The sequence below is a fragment of the Phyllobates terribilis genome, unplaced genomic scaffold (assembly GCF_046119375.1).
Source record: "Phyllobates terribilis strain yellow unplaced genomic scaffold, ASM4611937v1 Scaffold_11__3_contigs__length_659146591, whole genome shotgun sequence".
In the NCBI taxonomy this organism is placed as follows: domain Eukaryota; kingdom Metazoa; phylum Chordata; class Amphibia; order Anura; family Dendrobatidae; genus Phyllobates; species Phyllobates terribilis.
In genome coordinates this window covers 163,182,774-163,197,388 of record NW_027362771.1, presented here as the reverse complement: position 1 = coordinate 163,197,388, position 14,615 = coordinate 163,182,774, and the positions used below count along the sequence as shown (strand labels likewise).

General features: G+C 45.4%; 1 protein-coding gene across 1 annotated transcript in view; it reads right to left on the bottom strand.

Annotated features, from left to right (window-relative positions):
* Nucleotides 1–14,615, bottom strand: part of CPM (carboxypeptidase M) — a 176,299-nt gene that overhangs the window by 111,611 nt on the left and 50,073 nt on the right. The window lies entirely within an intron of this gene.

Below are 14,615 nucleotides of genomic sequence, written 5' to 3'. Positions count from 1 at the left end.
ATATATACATATATATATATATATATATATATATATATACACTGCTCAAAAAAATACAGGGAACACTCAAATAACACATCCTAGATCTGAATGAGTGAAATATTCTCATTGAATACTTTGTTCTGTACAAAGTTGAATGTGCTGACAACAAAATCACACAAAAATCATCAATGGAAATCAAATTTATTAACTAGTGGAGGCCTGGATTTGGAGTCACCCCCAAAATTAAAGTGGAAAAACACCCTACAGGCTGATCCAACTTTGATGTAATGTCCTTAAAACAAGTCAAAATGAGGCTCAGTATTGTGTGTGGCCTCCACGTGCCTGTATGACCTCCCTACAACGCCTGGGCATGCTCCTGATGAGGTTGCGGATGATCTCCTGTGGGATCTCCTCCCAGACCTGGACTAAAGCACCCGCCAACTCCTGGACAGTCTGTGGTGCAACGTGACGTTGATGGATGGAGAGAGACATGATGTCCCAGATGTGCTCAATCGGATTCAGGTCTGGGGAACGGGCGGGCCAGTCCATAGCTCCAATGCCTTCATCTTGCAGGAACTGCTGACACACTCCAGCTACATGAGGTCTGGCATTGTCCTGCATTAGGAGGAACCCAGGGCCAACAGCACCAGCATATGGTCTCACAAGGGGTCTGAGGATCTCATCTTGGTACCTAATGGCAGTCAGGCTACCTCTGGCAAGCACATGGAGGGCTGTGCGGCCCTCCAAAGAAATGCCACCCCACACCATTACTGACCCACTGCCAAACTGGTCATGCTGAAGGATGTTGCAGGCAGCAGATCGCTCTCCACGGCGTCTCCAGACTCTGTCATGTCTGTCACATGTGCTCAGTGTGAATCTGCTTTCCTCTGTGAAGAGCATAGGGCGCCAGTGGCGACTTTGCCAATCCTGGTGTTCTGTGACAAATGCCAAGCGTCCTGCACGGTGTTGGGCTGTGAGCACAACCCCCATCTGTGGATGTCGGGCCCTCATACCACCCTCATGGAGTCGGTTTCTAACCGTTTGTGCAAACACATGCACATTTGTGGCCTGCTGGAGGTCATTTTGCAGGGCTCTGGCAGTGCTCCTCCTGTTCCTCCTTGCACAAAGGAGGAGGTAGCGGTCCTGCTGCTGGGTTGTTGCCCTCCTACGGCCCCCTCCACGTCTCCTGGTGTACTGGCCTGTCTCCTGGTAGCGCCTCCAGCCTCTGGACACTACGCTGACAGACACAGCAAACCTTCTTGCCACAGTTCGCTTTGATGTGCCATCCTGGATGAGCTGCACTACGTGAGCAACTTCTGTGGGTTGTAGAGTCGGTCTCATGCTACCACGAGTGTGAAAGCACAACCAACATTCAAAACTGACCAAAACATCAGCCAGAAAGCATTGGTACTGAGATGTGGTCTGTGGTCCCCACCTGCAGAACCACTCCTTTATTGAGTGTGTCTTGATAATTGCCAATAATTTCCATCTATTGTCTATTCCATTTGCACAACAGCATGTGAAATTGATTGTCAATCAGTGTTGCTTCCTAAGTGGACAGTTTAATTTCACAGAAGTTTTATTTACTTGGAATTATATTCTGTTGTTTAAGTGTTCCCTTTATTTTTTTGAGCAGTGTATATATATATATATATATATATATATATATATATATATATATATAATGTATATATATATATATATATTTATTTATATATATATATATATATATATATATATATATATATACACAGTACAGACCAAAAGTTTGGACGCACCTTCTCATTTAAAGATTTTTCTGTATTTTTATGACTATGAAAATTGTACATTCACACTGAAGGCATCAAAACTATGAATTAACACATGTGGAATTATATACTTAACAAAAAAGTGTGAAACAACTGAAAATATGTCTTATATTCTAGGTTCTTCAAAGTAGCCACCTTTTGCTTTGATGACTGCTTTGCACACTCTTGGCATTCTCTTGATGAGCTTTAAGAGGTAGTCACCGGAAATGGTTTTCACTTCACAGGTGTGCCCTGTCAGGTTTAATAAGTGGGATTTCTTGCCTTATAAATGGGATTGGGACCATCAGTTGTGTTGTGCAGAAGTCTGGTGGATACACAGCTGATAGTCCTACTGAATAGACCGTTAGAATTTGTATTATGGCAAGAAAAAAGCAGCTAAATAAAGAAAAACGAGTGGCCATCATTACTTTAAGAAATGAAGGTCAGTCAGTCCGAAAAATTGGGAAAACTTTGAAAGTGTCCCCAAGTGCAGTTGCAAAAACCATCAAGCGCTACAAAGAAACTGGCTCACATGAGGACCGCCCCAGGAAAGGAAGACCAAGAGTCACCTTTGCTTCTGAGGATAAGTTTATCCGAGTCACCAGCCTCAGAAATCGCAGGTTAACAGCAGCTCAGATTAGAGACCAGGTCAATGCCACACAGAGTTCTAGCAGCAGACACATCTCTACAACAACTGTTAAGAGGAGACTTTGTGCAGCAGGCCTTCATGGTAAAATAGCTGCTAGGAAACCACTGCTAAGGACAGGCAACAAGCAGAAAGAGACTCGTTTTGGCTAAAGAACACAAGGAATGGACATTAGACCAGTGGAAATCTGTGCTTTGGGCTGATGAGTCCAAATTTTAGATCTTTGGTTCCAACCACTGTGTCTTTGTGCGACGCAGAAAAGGTGAACGGATGGACTCTACATGCCTGGTTCCCAACGTGAAGCATGGAGGAGGAGGTGTGATGGTGTGGGGGTGCTTTGCTGGTGACACTGTTGGGGATTTATTCAAAATTGAAGGCATACTGAACCAGCATGGCTACCACAGAATCTTGCAGCGGCATGCTATTCCATCTGGTTTGCGTTTAGTTGGACCATCATTTATTTTTCAACAGGACAATGACCCCAAACACACCTCCAGGCTGTGTAAGGGCTATTTGACCAAGAAGGAGAGTGATGGGGTGCTACGCCAGATGACCTGGCCTCCACAGTCACCAGACCAGAACCCAATCGAGAAGGTTTGGGGTGAGCTGGACCGCAGAGTGAAGGCAAAAGGGCCAAACAAGTGCTAGTTTTGATGCCTTCAGTGTGAATGTACAATTTTCATAGTCATGAAAATACAGAAAAATCTTTAAATGAGAAGGTGTGTCCAAACTTTTGGTCGGTACTGTATATATATATGTACAAACACACATATATATATATGTACACATACAAAGGGGCATGTAAAAGTTTGGGCACCCCTGGTCAAGATTACTGTTACTGTGAACAGTTAAGCAAGTTGAAGATGAAATGATCTCTAAAAAGCCTAAAGTTAAAGATGACACATTTTTTACATTTTAGACAATAAAATATATATGTTTTTTCATCTTTTAAATTTTAAAAATTACAAAAAGGAAAATGGTCGGATGCAAAAGTTTGGGCATCCTGCATAGTTAGTATCTAACAGCACCACCTTTTGAAAGTATCACAGCTTGTAAACGCTTTTTGTAGCCAGCCAAGAGTCTTTCAATTTTTGTTACAGATGGTGTTATGTTTGCATGAAGAATTTGTTGAAATTTCATTGAATCCATTCTTCCCTCTACCAGTGAAATGTTCCCCATGCCATTGGCTGCAAAACAAGCCCAAAGAATGATTTATCCACCCCCATGCTTAATGGTTGGCGAGATGTTTTTTTTCCTGAAATTCTGTGCCCTTTTTTCTCCGCACATACCTTTGATCATTATGGCCAAAGAGTTCTATTTTAACCTATCGGCCCACAGGACTTGTTTTCAAAATGCATTAAGCTTGTTTAGATGTTCTTTTGCATACTTTTGATGCGGAATTTTATGGTGAAGACGCAGGAGAAGTTTTCTTCTGATGACTCTTCCATGAAGACCATATTTGTGCAGGTGTCTCTGAACAGTAGAACAATGTACCACAACTCCAGAGTCTGCTAAATCTTTCTGAAGGTCTTTTGCAGTCAAGTGGGAGTTCTAATTTGCCTCTCTTGCAATCCTACGAGCAGCTCTCTCTTAAATTTTGCTTGCTCTTCCAGAACATATATTGACCTCCACTGTTCCTGTTAACTGACATTTCTTAATTACATTTTGAACTGAGGAAAATGCAACTTGAAAACGCTTTGCTATCTTCTTCTAGCCTTCTCCTGCTTTGTGGGCCTCCACCATTTTCAGTTTCAGAGTGCTAGGCAGCTGCTTAGAAAAACCCATGGCTGTTGTTTTTTGGCACAAGGTTAGAGGAGGCTGGGTTTTCATAAAGTTGGTAAATTTGCATCACGTGGCCTTTCCTAATGATGATAGTGAACAAGCCAAAACCCTAACAGGCTAACTAATGTCTGAAACCTTGGTCAAAGTTATCTGAGCACACAAATCTCCAAGGGTGCCCAAACTTTTGCATCGGCCCATTTTCCTTTTTGTAATTTTTAAAATGAAAAAAATGTATATACAGGTGCTTCTCACAAAATTAGAATATCATCAAAAAGTTAATTTATTCAGTTCTTCAATACAAAAAGTGAAGCTCATATATTATATAGAGTCATTACTAACAGAGTGATCTACAGTTAGGTCCATATATATTTGGACAGAGACAACATTTTTCTAATTTTGGTTCTAGACATTACCACAATGAATTTTAAACAAGACAATTCAGATGCAGTTGAAGTTCAGACTTTCAACTTTCATTTGAGGGTATCCACATTAAAATTGGATGAAGGGTTTAGGAGTTTCAGCTCCTTAACATGTGCCACCCTGTTTTTAAACGGACCAAAAGTAATTGGACAATTGACTCCAAGGCTATTTCATGGACAGGTTTGGGCAATCCCTTCGTTATGTCATTCTCAATTAAGCAGATAAAAGGCCTGGAGTTGATTTGAGGTGTGGGGCTTGCATTTGGAAGGTTTTGCTGTGAAGTAAACATGCGGTCAAAGGAGCTCTCCATGCAGGTGAAACAAGCCATCCTTAAGCTGCAAAAACAGAAAAAACCCATCCGAGAAATTGCTACAAAATTAGGAGTGGCAAAATCTACAGTTTGGTACATCCTGAGAAAGAAAGAAAGCACTGGTGAACTCATCAATGCAAAAAGACCTGGGCGCCCACGGAAGACAACAGTGGTGGATGATCGCAGAATAATCTCCATGGTGAAGAGAAACCCCTTCACAACAGCCAACCAAGTAAACCACACTCTCCAGGAGGTAGGCGTATCAATATCCAAATCTACCATAAAGAGAAGACTGCATGAAAGTAAATACAGAGGGTTCACTGCACGGTGCAAGCCACTCATAAGCATCAAGAATAAAAAGGCTAGACTGGACTTTGCTAAAAAACATCTAAAAAAGCCAGCACAGTTCTGGAAGAACATTCTTTGGACAGATGAAACCAAGATCAACCTCTACCAGAATGATGGAAAGAGAAAAGTATGGCGAAGGCATGGCACAGCTCATGATCCAAAGCATACCACATCATCTGTAAAACACGGCGGAGGCAGTGTGATGGCTTGGGCATGCATGGCTGCCAGTGGCACTGGGTCACTAGTGTTTATTGATGATGTGACACAGGACAGAAGCAGCCGAATGAATTCTGATGAATTCAGAGCCATACTGTGTGCTCAGATCCAGCCAAACTGATTGGTCGTCGTTTCATACTACAGATGGACAATGACCCAAAACATAAAGCCAAAGCAACCCAGGAGTTTATTAAAGCAAAGAAGTGGAATATTCTTGAATGGCCAAGTCAGTCACCTGATCTCAACCCAATTGAGCATGCATTTCACTTGTTAAAGACTAAACTTCAGACAGAAAGGCCCACAAACAAACAGCAACTGAAAACCACCGCAGTGAAGGCCTGGCAGAGCATCAAAAAGGAGGAAACACAGCGTCTGGTGATGTCCATGAGTTCAAGACTTCAGGCCGTCATTGCCAACAAAGGGTTTTCAACCAAGTACTAGAAATGAACATTTTATTTACAATTATTTAATCTGTCCAATTACTTTTGGTCCCTTTAAAAACAGGGTGGCACATGTTAAGGAGCTGAAACTCCTAAACCCTTCATCCAATTTTAATGTGGATAACCTCAAATGAAAGCTGAAAGTCTGGACTTCAACTGCATCTGAATTGTTTTGTTTAAAATTCATTGTGGTAATGTCTAGAACCAAAACTAGAAAAATGTTGTCTCTGTCCAAATATATATGGACCTAACTGTATTTCAAGTGTTTATTTCTGTTAATGTTGATGATTATGGCTTATAGCCAATGAAAACACAAAAGTCATCATCTCAGTAAATTAGAATACTTTATAACACCAGCTTGAAAAATGATTTTAAAATCTGAAATGTTGGCCTACTGAAATGTATGTTCAGTAAATGCACTCAATACTTGGTCGGGGCTCCTTTTGCATCAATTACTGCATCAATGCGGCGTGGCATGGAGGCGATCAGCCTGTGGCACTGCTGAGGTGTTATGGAAGCTCAGGTTGCTTTGATAGCAGCCTTCAGTTCGTCTGCATTGTTGGGTGTGGTGTCTCTCATCTTCCTCTTGACAATACCCCATAGATTCTCTATGGGGTTAAGGTCAGGCGAGTTTGCTGGCCAATCAAGCACATATATATTATATACTGTTGTTTTTAAACCAGGTATTGGTACTTTTGGCAATGTGGACAGGTGCCAAGTCCTGCTGGAGAATGAGATTTTCATCTCCAAAAAGCTTGTCGGCAGAGGGAAGCATGAAGTGCTCTAAAATTTCCTGGTAGATGGCTGCGCTGACTTTGGTCTTGATAAAACACAGTGGACCTACACCAGCAGATGACATGGCTCCCCAAACCATCACTGATTGTGGAAATTTCACACTAGGCCTCAAGCAGCTTGGATTGTGTGCCTCTTCACTCTTCCTCCAGACTCTGGGACCTTGATTTCCAAATGAAATGCAAAATTTACTTTCATCTGAAAACAACACCTTAGACCACTGAGCATCAGTCCAGGTCTTTTTCTCCTTGGCCCAGGTAAGACACTTCTGGCGTTGTCTATTGGTCATGAGTGGCTTACCACAAGGAATGCGACACTTGTAGTCCATGTCCTGGACACGTCTGTGTGTGGTGGCTCTTGAAGCAATGACTCCAGCAGCAGTCCACTCCTTGTGAATCTCCCCCAAATTTTTGAATGGCCTTTTCTTAACAATCCTTTCAAGGCTGTGGTTATCCCGGTTGCTTGTGCACCTTTTTCTTCCACACTTTTTCCTTCCACTCAACTTTCCATTAACATGCTTGGATACAGCACTCTGTGGACAGCCAGCTTCTTTAGCAATGACCTTTTGTGGCTTACCCTCCTTGTGGAGGGTGTCAGTGACTGCCTTCTGGACATCTATCAAGTCAGCAGTCTTCCCATGATTGTGCAGCCTACTGAAACTGCTGAATTTTAACCTTTTTAAACGCTTCACAGGTGTTTTTTGTTAAGTATTCTAATTTACTGAGATAATGACTCTTGTGTTTTTATTGGCTGTAAGACATAATCATCAACATTAACAGAAATAAACACTTGAAATAGATCACTCTGATTGTAATGACTGTATATAATATATGAGTTTCACTTTTTGTATTGAAGAACTGAAATAAATTAACTTTTCGATGATGTTATAATTTTGTGAGAAGCACCTGTATATATTTTTTGCCTAAAATACAAAGGAAATGTGTCATCTTTAAATTTAGGCCTTTTAGAGATCATTTCATCTGTTCAAACACAAAAGTTTACCTAAACTAGGAGTTCAGCTTTGGAGGGGGAGAGGGGGGTGGGACCCCCTAACCAGGTAACCATTGTGACAAAGTTACTGGTAAAGTACTGGAGGGGAGATATGTATCACTGAGGTTGTTGGCTTCAGTGATGTGAACCTAAGGAAAATGCTCAAGCACACTAAGTGCTGAGAGGCGTTAATCAGCCATGTTTAAGGGTTAGGTTTATTATGGACAGCTAAAGTGTGGGGGGAGGCTGTCCACCATATCTACACCCCAGGGTGGCAAGAGCTCCAGAGCTTTGTTTATGTAAAACTGAACTGAACGCTGTTGTGGTTCCTGAGCGGGCGGATACCCGCAGCCATATGGACTGTGCTACATGTTTTTTTTTATTTTCATGTTATGCCAGAAAGGCCATGTTTATTTTGTTGAACCCTGCACTAGTTTATGCTGTGTTTTAAATAAACCAGCAGAAGAAACGTTCCTGTGTCTAGCTCTGTGAGCAGCCGAGTGAGCCAATCTACCACACCATGTTTACAACTACGGTGGCGCACCCTAAAAGTGAGTTTAGGTGCGCCTCATAATAATTGTGAAGAATATTGAAAACATAATCCCATGTCACGCATGGTGCCCTGTTTGGAGGGGGATTATAGAGGTCTGCAAATGCCAAACTGAAACCGGACACTTCAGCAGCAAGAAGAATGGAGGGGGCTGAGAGGCAGGGAGTGACAAATACCTCACAGCAGCTGTGAAGCTGCACAGGAAGACCCCTGTGAAACCCAAGTTATGTGGTCTTTTGTGTCAGACAATTATAATTCAACACCGAGTTATGGGAATAGGATATATCCCAGTGATACACCAAATAGTTTTTTGGAAACACCCAAACCGAGGGAATGTCACCCTGGCTTCCAGCGCTGTCTAGCGCATATGGATGGGGAGATACATGGCACAGCCTTTTCGGGAGCCCCTAGGGCCACTGTGCTTCGTCTCCATGCGTAGCAAGGGCCTGCCTGGATCTGATGACACCAGAACAGGCTCCTTAGGACTGTCCAGTAAGGAAGTATAGCCCATTTTAGTTTTTGGAGTTTTTAGCTGAGAGAGACCAGGGGTGGAGATTTAGGTTCAGCTAGGAGGCCGGAGGGGGAGTGACTCAGTGAGGTTAAGAGCTCCAGCAGCAGCTAGCTCAAGGTCTTTGTCCCTAGGAGGTCATGAGAATACATCATGTGGGTGAAGTCCTGCAACAAAGAGAGAGGACCCCACAAGCCTCCGTTGTGGCAGCCCCTTCCCCACAAGCCAGGCCTTTTATCTGACTGGTAAATGATTCTTAATAACTGCTTTATAGCTTTTGTACCACTACTATTCTGTTTGCATCTCTGATCATTATGTATGTATAACCCTTATGTATATAGTGTAATGTCTAGTGTGCCCTTACGGCGATTAAATATATAATTTAACCTTGGGCTGCTCTTTTATCTCGATCCATTAACCTACACGTCCATTGTTCGGCTTAATCCTCATGCTATTGGGGCTGGTTTCTGGCCCGATATAACTCCCGTTAATGGACCGGGGGGGGCTTATATCTAATAGAAACTGGTGGCAGCTCTACCAGGCCGACAAGGTTCTGCTTCACTGGGGATAGTGAAGGGACCTCTCTGCCTGTCAGGGGTGTGAGTGAGTGTGGTGCCACGTCAGTGACTGAGTGGGCCACCTCTTCTCACTCCCGGTGCCTTCCTGTAGCCCTGTTAGAGGGGGTGTCTGTATAGAACTGTACCAATCTGACCTTACGCGTCCCCAAGGTGGTGCGGAACGTCACTTTGGTGCAAGGGGCAGAACCATATCACGTGTTCCGTCTGACGTAACTGTGATGTGAGGCGCGGTGTGGATCCGTTACAAGTGGTAGCAGCGGTAGGAATCTGCGGGATCTCTCTGGTGCCAATTCTTCACAAGTGGTGGCAGCGGTGGGATTCTGCGGGGTGTCATTCGTCACATTGGTGGCAAGCGGTGTGTGATAGAGATAATAGTGTGTGTGAGTGTGGAACGCATACTCACAGACACTAAGGACTGCCAGTAGTAGGTTTTGCTGCTGGAGTCTTAATATCAGCTCAGCACTAGATAGTCAGAGTGCAAATACTGTAAGGTGTGTAGCTGAATCAGGTTGCAGTTCGGTGTCAGTGACCGTAGAGTGCAAGGATGGCCAGCAGCACCAGGGGCAGAACCAAGGAGATATCCAATGCTCCGGATGGTAGGGAGGAGGTGGAAGACGATGTCGCTCCAGAAGAAGGGGAGACCCGCCCAGGCTCCCCAGAGAGAGAGTCGCCGGCGGTCATTCCCGCAGTGGGCCACCCACCACCTGCCCATCCCCCAAGCCAGGCAGGCTTGGATGACCTTGTGCAAACTGACCTGGCCAGTCTCAAGGCTGGAGACAAGGCCACCTATGAGACCCTCACAGCTGCAGTGGAACGTCTCGAGGCAGCAGCAGCACATTGGGAGGCAACAGCCACAGCAGAATGTCAGCGGGAGCGCGAGCATCAGGAAAATATGCTTTGGCTCCAGCTCTGGCTGTCAGTCCCAGCCAGTCCCGAGCCCCCTGAGATCCGAGTCCCGAAGCATCGGGCGGAGGAATTCCCCCTGCTGGACAAAGGAGGGGGCTTGGACACTTTCTTGCTGGCATTTGAGAAAACCTGCCATCAATACCATCTGCCTGACTACCAGTGGGCCCAGTTCTTAACTCCTCGCCTCAGGGCTAAGGCCCTGGAAATCTTTGGGTACCTGCCCAGTGAGACCACCCTGAGCTGAGGGTGTGTGAACAGAAGCTACAAGAGTCCTGATTTTGAAGAAAATTTTGTACTGGCAAAATGGGGATAGTTAGATAAGTGAGATGAGGCAATGGGCCAGTCTAAATAAATGAGTTTTTAGGCCACGCTTAAAACTGTGAGTATTGGGAATTAGTCGATTTGTCCTGGGTATTGCATTCCATAGAAATGGCGCAGCACTTGAGAAGTCTTGGAGATAGAAGTGGGAGGTTCCGATTATTGAGGATGTTAGTCTTAGTTCCTTAGCAGAATGGATGGCACAGGTAGGGTGGTAAACTGAGACGAGGGAGGAGATGTAGGGTGGTGCTGAACCGTGGAGCGGTTTGTAGGTGAGACTGATAAATTTATATATTGGACTCTGTAGCGGATGAATAACCAGTGCAACGACTGGCACAGGGTAGAGGCATCAGTTTAGCGGTTGACGAGGAATATGATCCTAGCTGCTGCATTCAGGACGGATTGGCGAGAGGAGTGTTTTGTAAGAGGGAAACCGATAAGTAGAGACTTGCAATAGTTCAGACGAGAATGAATAAGAGCAACCGTAAGAGTTTTTGCAGAGCCAATGGTAAGAAAAGGTGGAATTCTAGAGACGTTTTTAAGGTGTAGGTAAAATGAGCGAGCAAGTGATCGAATGTAGAGGGTGAATGAAAAATCTGAATCAAATATGACTCCAAGACAGCGGGCATGTTGTTGGGGAGTAATGGTAGAATTACACACGAAAATTGCAATATCAGGCATAGGTAGGTTAGTGGAGGGAGGAAACACAAGGAGTTGAGTTTTTGACAGATTCAGTTTTAGATAGAGGGAGAACATAATATTAAAGACAGCAGAAAGAAAATCTCTGGTATTTTGTAGTAATGCAAGAGTGATGTCAGGAGACGATGTGTATAATTGGGTGTCATCAGCATAGAAATGGTACTGAAAACCAACTACTGAGGGTTTGTCCAATAGGAGCAACATATAAGGAGAAGAGAAGGGGACCTAGAACTGAACCCTGATGTACCCTTACAGTAAGGGGAAGGAGGATCCAGCTCTTCCTCTCCTCTTCCCCTTACAGATACAGTAGATACAGTAAAGGAGCGGTCAGAGAGACAGGAGGAGAACCCGGAGAGAGCAGTATCCTTGTGGCCGATAGAGCAGAGCATAGCGAGGGGGAGCCGGTGATCCACAGTGTTTGAATGCTGCAGGGAGATCCAGGAGAATCAGCAGGGAGTAGTGACCATTAGCTGTTAGTAGATCATCAGAGATTTTAGTAAGGGCAGTTTCAGTAGAGAGTAAAGAGCGGAAACCAGGTTGTAAAGAGTCAAGAAGAGAGTTATCTGAGAGATGGCGGATTATATGGGAGTGAACCAAGCTTTCCAGGAGTTTAGAGATGAAGGGAAGACAGGTCTGTAATTAGCAGCGCAGTTCTGTTTAAAGGATGTTTTTCTAAGTAATGGATGTATTGTATCAAGGTGAGTACTATGGTGTTTTTTTATTTTTTACAGTGGACAAGGGCTTCAGGTGAGTATAACTGTGTTTTTTTTATTTTTATTTCAATATGTATTTATTTATTTTAACTTTTTTTTTCACTTTGAGCATAGGCGCCGGCTGATGACTACTCCCATCAGCGTCACCTGCTCTCTCTGTGATCAGTGACAGCATGCGTAGGCTGATGGGAGTAGTAGTATTACTCTAATCAGTCCACGCCTGTGACCAGTGGTAAGCTTTTTATCGTGGGTCACAGTGACAGCTGCGAACTCTGATTGGTAGTAACAATGTTACCGCCAAGCAGAGCGCCTGTTTCCCGCACTACCACGCAGATGACAGCTTGGAAAACTGTTATGATCTGCAACAAGTACTAAGGAAAGAAAGGGGAAAGCTATCCCTACAGTAAGACTAAGCTGAATCCCTACGATGTAGCGGGCTGCCTGTTCCTTGTGAACAGACCCGCCTTAGTCCTCGGCTAGTCTGAACGAAGACCTATAGCATAAAGGGAAGTGGTTCCTAAAAGAACTAAGGACTGGAACAAAAATGGGACACCTCCTGAACAGAGAAAGTTGTTGCAGAAAACAAAAGATAAACAGACAAAAAGGTACTAGAGGTCCCAGAAGAACCAAACGAACTGACAGAGATAGGCACAGAAGCACCTGGCTAGCAAAACAGTCAAACAACACTGAAGTCCAGCACAGCCAAAAAGGCGGAGCTGGAATATAAAGGCAGATGGTCACGTGACCGCAAAACATAAGATGGAAAAAACAAACAGGAGGGTTCTAACAGTACCCCCTCTTTTATGAGGATCCTTCGGATCCTCCAGGCCCAGACCTATCCGGAAACCTCTTGTGGAAAGCTCTAACAAGCCTAGGAGCAGAGACATCATTCGCCCTTACCCAGGAGTTATCTTTGGGACCGAAACCCTTCCAGGAGACGAGATACTGTAAACTCCCTCTATGCCATCTAGAATTCAAGATACAAGAAATTTCATATTCGCCGTCTTCCACCACAGGAGGAACTGTGACAGTGGCATCCCTATCTGATACATCAGCCTTTTTCAACAAGGAAACATGAAACACAGGATTAATCTTCCAGGAAGTAGGGACATCCAACCTAACCTGTAGCATCGGCGTCTCTGCCTCCTGCTAGGCAGAGATGCCGTCCCTCTCACCTTCCTGTTCAGCGCGCGGCGTCCTCCAGTGCTCCTTCCCTCGCTGCTGCCGGCGCGCGCTCCTTCCCGGGCACTGTGCTTAGGGCGCGCGCGCACTCCCCCTCTCTTAAAGGGGCCACGCGCGTCGTCCTAAGGAGTCCCCGGCCAATTCCCAGAGGACTTCCCATATATAAGGCACCTCCTCTAAAATGGAGGTGCCCGAGCAATGTTGTTTGCACTGTGTCTGATCTGTGCTTCAGCCCTCAGGTCCCGCTGCTACCCTGACTTCTCGTCCTGCCTGCCAGCCTGTTATCTGCCCGTTACCTGCCGAGCCTGCCAGCCTGCTCACCTGGAGCGCTCACCTGTTACCTGCCTGCTACCTGCCTTGGCTATATGTCCGCTCACCTGGGAGCATCCACCTGCCCTGTCTGTCAGACCGCTCACCTGGGAGCGTCCACCAGTTACCTGCCTGTTACCTGCCTCGTCTGTCAGACCGCTCACCTGGGAGCGTCCATCAGTTACCTGCCTGTTACCTGTCTCGTCTGTCTGCCTGCTCACCTGGGAGCGTCCACCAGTTACCTGCCTGTTACCTGCTGTGTCCGTCAGCCCGCTCACCTGGGAGCGCCCACCAGTTACCTGTCAGTTACCCGCCTCGTCTGTCTGCCCGCTCACCTGGGAGCACCTGCCTGTTTCCTGCCAGCCTGCCTGGAGACCCTGCCGTCACTTGCTGTAACCACCTTCCTGGTAAACCTAAAGACTGCTACTTGCCCTGCTTTCTCGAACTGTGACCACCTGTCAGCTACCAGAGACTTCCGCCTGCTTGCTGTGTCCATCCGCCATACCGGCCAGTCCCAGCCATCTGACCCGTGGGAGCCACCTGCTCTCTTACAAGGTCGTCCCCAGAGTAGCACCTGGTCCCTCAGCCCAGATCCTCCCTGGTCACGGTGTCGTTAGCTGCTGTACAACCAGGGTCGGTTCGGGTGGATACTTAGTCACGCCCCTCTGGGTCCCTCCTTGCACCTCGGCACAGAGGTTCCACCACCCGGACCCGTAACATAACCGCAGACGGGTTAACAACCTGAAGCACTTTAAATGGACCCACAAACTTAGGACCCAGTTTTTTAGAGGGAATCCTCAACCGCAAGTTCCTTGAGGACAACCAAACCATGTCACCCACAGTAAACAAAACCTTCTTACGTTTCCTGTCAAAATACTTCTTGGACTTCTTGTAAGCCTCTTGAAGGTTGCAACGTACATTAGTCCAAACTCTCTCCAACTCACCGGAAAAATTCTCCTCCTCCGGCACCGCCGACCCCAATTTGTAGAACGAACCAAAAGACGGATGTCTCCCAGTACAACAAAAAAAAGGAGAACACCCAGCTGAGGTGGATGTATGATTGTTAAGAGCAAATTCTGTGAGAGGCAGAAACTCAGACCACACGTCTTGATTGCCAGCCACAAAACAACGCAAAAACT